The sequence below is a fragment of the Anolis carolinensis genome, chromosome 2 (genome assembly GCF_035594765.1).
Source record: "Anolis carolinensis isolate JA03-04 chromosome 2, rAnoCar3.1.pri, whole genome shotgun sequence".
Classification (NCBI taxonomy): Eukaryota; Metazoa; Chordata; class Lepidosauria; order Squamata; family Dactyloidae; genus Anolis; species Anolis carolinensis.
The window spans coordinates 142,732,553-142,739,747 of record NC_085842.1 but is presented as its reverse complement, the minus strand read 5'-3'; positions in this window follow the sequence as shown (position 1 = coordinate 142,739,747).

Here is a 7,195-nt window from a genome sequence, read left to right as displayed (position 1 = left end):
TTAGCAAAAGGAATAGAATGCTGAGCTGAGCTCTGCTGCCATCCAAAGAATTCCACCCTCCGGGTTGGAAACCTGGGTTGAATTTTTGCAACCACAGGAGATGGATGGCATACCAACAACCCACATTTAGCTAATCCATCAGCTAAAAACAGCCAGAAGCCTGGGCGGTGAATAAATAAATTCTATGCTAGATTCTGTTTTATCCTACACTCTCGGCTGCAAAATGCTGCATTCTACACTGTTATGTTATGGTTCTGCTTTGTTAAACAGTTCAGTGTTTCTGGGCTAGTGGCAGTAGAAGTAAAGTGGAAAATTGGCATAAAAGTCAGATTATTAGATTTTCAAGATACTCTAAGAGGATAGAAAGATCATTTTGATTCTGATGGTTTCTTTTTCAGGGCCAGCCATGAAACCAGATTCCCATTTATTCACTGCCATTTCTAAGAAATGCTAGCAAATGCTTTTAGAGGCATCTCTGTTTAGTTGTATCAAGCCCTAGATTTAATCTGATTTGTTAAGACAGGATAATAGCTGAACTATTGTTCACGTGGTACAGTCTTTGCACACTACAGAATGCATGAAGGGCCTTTGAGTGAATGCTAAAACCTCTGTCAGGATGGAAATGACAGCAAGATGGCATGGAAGCTGCCAGTCACCCTGCATGAATGAGCGGGCTTGAATTGCCTATAAACTCTTGCTCTACAAAATGATTTTTTGCAAACTAATTATCTCAAAATTAAAACCTGCACCTTGCAGAAATACTCTTTCTATCTGAACCTTTATGAGCTTTCTTATGTTAGAAATGGAAATGATACCTGAAATGTTGCATGATGGTTATAGGTAGCACACAGAAAGAAAGAAAGAAAGAAAGAAAGAAAGAAAGAAAGAAAGAAAGAAAGAAAGAAAGAAAGAAAGAAAGAAAGAGAAATCCACATTTAAAGGGCCCATAAAAGCAGGTTTATTCACATAGAATAGATTGTTATACTCAGGGCTGTAGCGGGTGGGGGGGGGGGTAGGAGTTTATTGCTGCATATGCATGTATTTGACTAAGTTTTTGTGAGATCGCCACTTGTGTGTATGTGTGTTAAGGGAAAAACACCTGGTCACCTGGTGTGTTAAGGGAAAAACACCAGTTTCTTCTTTCACAAACCCGTAACAGGGTTCAACCCCCACCCCCCACGAAATTTTTCAGGCTAACCCCCCCCCCCCCCCGATTTTTTCATGAACATTAACTGGTAAACTAAATCCTCATGAGTGTCCACTGATGTTTATCTGTCTTGAGTGTCCACTGAAGTTTATCGATGGAGCTTGATTTCTAAATTGTTTTGCGTTATGGAATTACTATTCATGATTCGCTAAAAAATGTTTCAAACCCCCCCTCAAAAAAAAATTCTGTCTATGGCCCTGGTTATACTTAATAATTTATTCAATTTCCAGCCAAAAAACACCAGAGGCAAATTACATTAGTTTCTGAATTATAATCCCCATTATGGGGAGAAATACAAAGTGTTGCTACTTTGAAGCAAGACAGAGAATTAAAATGTAAACTGGATCTACTCTTCTGAATCAGCCTAAACAAAATATAGCCACCGCCGGTGCTCTGTATCCACAGGTTCAATCATCTACAGCTTGAAAATGTGTTTTTAAAAATATACAAAAGGTAAATCTTGCCATTTTATGTAAGGGTTGTCATTTTACTACACCATTGTATATAATTGGACTTGGGCATCCACAGATTTTGGGACCCACAAGGAGTCCAAGAACCCAGTGGATATCAAAGATCTTTAGTATCTTTCACTAATGATGCACTTCTGACAGAGTGAGTCCGATCACAAATGATGCGAAGTACAGAAGGAATGCTGAAATGCATGACTGTGTTTATGTACCTTCAAGTTGCTTGTTGATTTATGGACACTATGAATGTCATGGGGTTTTCTAGACAAGGAATACTTTCTGTGACAAAGAATAGAGCTTCAGCACCTGGTATGATAGCTAAGTAGTGTTAAATATTTAAAACTATATTTTTACATGGAGCCACCGGTGGTGCAGCAGATCAAACCACTGTGCTGCTGAACTTACTGACTGAAAGGTCGATGGTTTGAATCCGGGGAGCGAGGTGAGTTCCTGTTGTTAGCCCCAGCTTCTGTGAATTAGCAGTTTGAAAACATGCAAATGTAGATCAATAGATACGGCTCCAGTGGGAAGTTAACAGTGCCCCATGCAGTCATGCTGGCCATATGACAATGGAGGCGTCGACGGACAATGCCAGCTCATCAGCTTAGAAATGGAGATGAGCACCACCCCTCAGAGTTGGACACGACTAGACTTAATGTCAGGGGAAAACCTTTACCTTTAATATCTTTACATAGTTCATTAGAAAAATATTAAGGGCAGCAACATGATTATTTTGTATTTTCCATAGTTTAAGATGAATATCAGCAAACAGAATGCAGGTTAATCTATAATCCATATTAGGGTACACCTAAAGGCATCATAGCAAAACCTGAGGAGTGGTAGAAGCTCCTATGCTGATGTACCCCTAAGAGTGGCTCCTGGCATCTGTGTGATTCAGTTACTATTGATTGTCTGTAAATGGGAAGCTTCAATCTCCTCTTTGTTGATGCACTTACCCTCATCATTTCTTAACAGGCTGGGCAGTAAACCACATCCAGAAGATAAGATACTTTTCTGTGGCTGCAAAGTGCTGGGATCTCCTTGGCCTGCCAAATGGCAGCAGACCATAAGCATTATGTAGATTTTAGCAAGCTTAAGATGTCCGAGTCACCTTCTAATGAAGGCATAGAAAATGGGGCACCCAGCACACCATATCTAAATCGACTTTCAGATATGTCACTCTTTTCAAAACTCTTTTCTATTCTATGAGTGATACATGTATTTTGACAGTATAAAGACTGCCTCAGGCATACAATGAGATTCAAATGTGATAATTACTGTATTGTTTTCTTGTGGGGACTTTATTGCTAAGAAGCATAGAGTTGCCGTGTTCCACCAAGGCTACTCTTATGCAAAGTGAGGCAGCTGGAAAACCCTGAGAAGGCAGCAGTGATGAGCTGCTGGAAGACAGTGTGTGTGCATGCACATGCAGGCCCGTAGCCAGGATTTTGTTTCAGGAGGGGCTGGGGTTTTGGTTCGGGGAGGGGGGGGGCTGAGTCTGAGTGGGAGAGGGTCTACCCTAGCAAACCTTTTGTATCATTATCCTAATCCCCCCATGCATATGGAATATATTGAGCGTGGTAATCAGATCATGATATGAATAAACATAACAGTTTAAATAATAATTGTAAGGCCCTCTCGCGGACCACCCTGAGAATTTTTTTGGGGGGGAGGCTGAAGCCCCTCAAGCCCCCCCCCCCCCCGGGCTACATGCCTGTGCACGTTTGCACATATGTGTATTTGCAAATGTGTGGACCACATGAAATGGAGAATCTACTTCGCTATGTTCAATCCTCAGCGCAGCATACCGTGTTTCCCCTAAAATAAGACCTCCCCAAAAAATAAGACCTAGTAGGGGTTTGGGGGGATTGCCAAATATAAGGCCTCCCCTGAAAGTAAGACCTAGCAACTAAGGCTGCAGCAGAGTTCCATTGGGAAGCATGGCTGCAGGGCAGAAGCAGCACTCATTCATACACCGGAGGGAGGGAGAGAAAGTGCTTGCTGGCCTTGCCTTGCCTGTCCCCCAGCCTCCGTGGCTGCTGCTGCGCTGCCGTTTCTTCCTTCCGAGAGAAGGCTCCGTCCTGGCCATTCTCCCTTCGCCCCCAAGGCTTCTGATTGGCTCCTGGAGCCAGGGCAAGGGCCACTTGTCCTGCTCTTTCTGTTTCTTAAAGGTACAGGATGCATAGAGATTCTCCTCTCATTCTTATTCCTATCCTATGCCATGAAACTTATTACTTTATACTATTATTCTATTACCATATTATTATCATCATATTCTGTTACTATTATTATATCCCATTATTATATTATCCTATTAATATATTTTATATCATTATATTCTATACTATTATTCTATTATATTATCATATTATTATTTTATTATTATTAGCATATTCTGTTATTATTATATTCCATTTTATATTATTCTATTAATATATTTTATATCATTCTATTCCATTCTATTATTCTATTATATTATCCTATTATTATATTATTATGCTATTCTGTTATTATATCCCATTATTATATTATCCTATTAATTCCATATTATTATCATATTCTGTTATTATTATATCCTATTATTATATTATCTCATTAATATATTGTATATCATATTATTATTATTATATTATCATATTATTATTATAGTATATTATATTATTCACATTCATGACTACATTGAAACTAGAATAGAGAGAAATCAGCGTGGAAACCTTGTGAAACCTAAACTGAAAGAGGTACCATAGATTGTTGTACATGTAAATAATGGTAGTAACAAGAAATTCTTGATAGGATTCATAGTTTGGTTATGCTGGTTTGTGATGACAACTACTTTACAGTATATAATAAATGTTCATTTTGGTTTTCAACAATAAATGTGAGCTCTTCTTCATGGAAAACTAAGACATCCACTGAAAATAAGACCTAGTGCATCTTTGGGAGCAAAAATTAATATAAGACCCTGTCTTATTTTCGGGGAAACAGGGTAGTAGCATCTAGCAACTTGTATGGCTAATTCTTTGTTTCCTCTAAGGAAAAGTATTAAGCTTAGAAGCTAATAATTGTGATGCTGAAATTATCCTGAAGAAGTCAGAATCTAGGCCATGTAAACAGTTTTCTGCAATGTTACTGGAGATTATTTATTTATTTCCAACATTTATATCCCGCCCTTCTCACCTGAAGGGACTCAGGACAGCTTATAACAATGGCAGTAATTTCATGCCTACACAAAATCAAAATCACGCAGTACATAAAATCAATTAAAACTATTAAATACAGTATAAAAATTTTAAAACATATAGCCAGATCCATTCTTCCCAAAAAAGTCATGCTTTAGCCATAAGTCAGTCCGTGTCGCCTTTGCCATTATTCATTAAAAGCCTGAGCACATAACCATGTTTTTAGGGCTCTTCTGAAGCCCAAAAGTGTTGGAGCTTGTCGAATATCTCTGGGGAGGGTGTTCCACAGCCAGGGAGCTACCACCAAGAAGGCCCTGTCCCTCGTTCCCACCAGCCGCACTTGTGAGGCAGGCGGGACCGAGAGCAGGGCCTCACCAGATGACCTTAGGGATCTTGTTGGCTCATAGGAGGAGATATGTTCGGACAAGTAGATTGGGCCAGAAACGTTTAGGGCTTTATAGGTCAAAACCAGCACTTTGAATTGGGCTCAGTAGCATATCGGCTGAAGTATTTTGGCCACATCATGAGGAGACAGGAAAGCTTGGAAAAGATCATAATGCTGGGGAAAATGGAAGGAAAAAGGAAGACAGGCTGACCAAGGGCGAGATGGATGGATGGTATCCTTGAAGTAACTGGCTTGATCTTGAAGGAACTGGGGGCGGTGACGGCCGACAGGGAGCTCTGGCGTGGGCTGGTCCATGTGGTCATGAAGAGTCGGAGATGACTAAATGACTGAGCAGCAGCAGCATATCGGCAGCCAGGGGAGCTGTCTTAGCAGCGGGGCGGTACGGTCCCTGTATGCTGCCCCAGTTATTAATCTGGCTGCCGCCCGTTGTACTCATTGCAGCTTCCGGGCCGTCTTCAAAGGCAACCCCATGTAGACAGCGTTGCAGTAGTCCAGACGGGATGTAACCAGAGCGTGGACCACCATGGCCAAGTCAGACCTCCCAAGGTACAGGCACAGCTGGTGCACAAGTCTTAGTTGTGCGAATGCTTCCCTGGCCACCGCCGAGACCTGGGGTTCCAGGCTCAGCGATGAGTCCAGGAGAACACCCAGACTGCGAACCTGTGTCTTCAGGGGGAGTGCGACCCCGTCCAGCACAGGCTGTAACCCTATATCCTGTTCAGCCCTACGACTGACCAGGCGGACCTCTGTCTTGTTTGGATTCAGTTTCAATTTGTTTGCCCTCATCCAGTCCGACACAGCAGCCAAGCACCAGTTCAGGACCTGGACAGCCTCTTTAGTGACAGGTGGGAAGAAGTGACAGAGCTGGACATCATCTGCGTACAGATGACACCACACCCCAAAACTCCGGATGATCTCTCCCAGCGGCTTCATGTATATGTTAAACAACATGGGGGACAGTACTGACCCCTGCAGGACCCCACAAGACAATTGTTGTGGGGCCGAGCTGGTGTCCCCCACTGCAGAACAGTACCTCTGAGCCCCATCCCGGCAAGGCGTCCCAGAAGGATACTGTAATCGACGGTATCGAAGGCCGCTGAGAGGTCCAGCAGAACCAGCAGGGACACACTCCCCCTGTCCAGTTTCCTGCGTAGATCATCAACTAAGGCGACCAAGGCTGTCTCGGTACCATGTCCCGGCCTAAAGCCAGACTGCGCTGGATCTAGAAAATGGGTGTCTACCAAGAATGCCTGGAGTTGTGCGGCCACCATACATTCCACGGCCTTGCCCAAAAAGGGTAGATTGGAAATAGGCCGATAGCTATCCAATTGAGTGGGATCCAGTGATAGCTTCTTCAACAGCGGTTTGATCACAGCCAATTTAAGGCTCTCTGGAAAAATGCCTTCCCAAAGGGAGGCATTCATCACCACCTTCACCCACTCGGCCAATCCCCCTCTGGCTTCTCTCACCAGCCAGGATGGGCAGGGGTCTAGGATGCATGTGATCTGACTGCACATCCTCATCTGCATTGAGCCTTATTGAACTGATGTTAGCAAGGCTTTGATGTGCATTTGCTTAATAGTTTAAATACTTCTGGAACATGGCCATACAGCCTGGAAAACACACAGCAACCCTGTGATTCCAGCCATGAAAGCCTTTGACAATACATGAAATGTTGTTATGTACCTGAATTGAATTGAAGTTATCACAGTCTCAGACCAGAACTCTGAAATGTTAAAACATTAAAATCAGAGGTTTCTGAAATATTAAAACCAGAAATTTAAAACATTAAAGGCAGAAAATCCAAGATATACCATCAATGTAATTGGCTTCATCTTTAAAACATATCCACAACAAGTCTGAAACATGGTATATACAATTACAAATCCATGTGGAGTCTGAAGCATGGTTTACAAATGACACTTGATTAAAATAT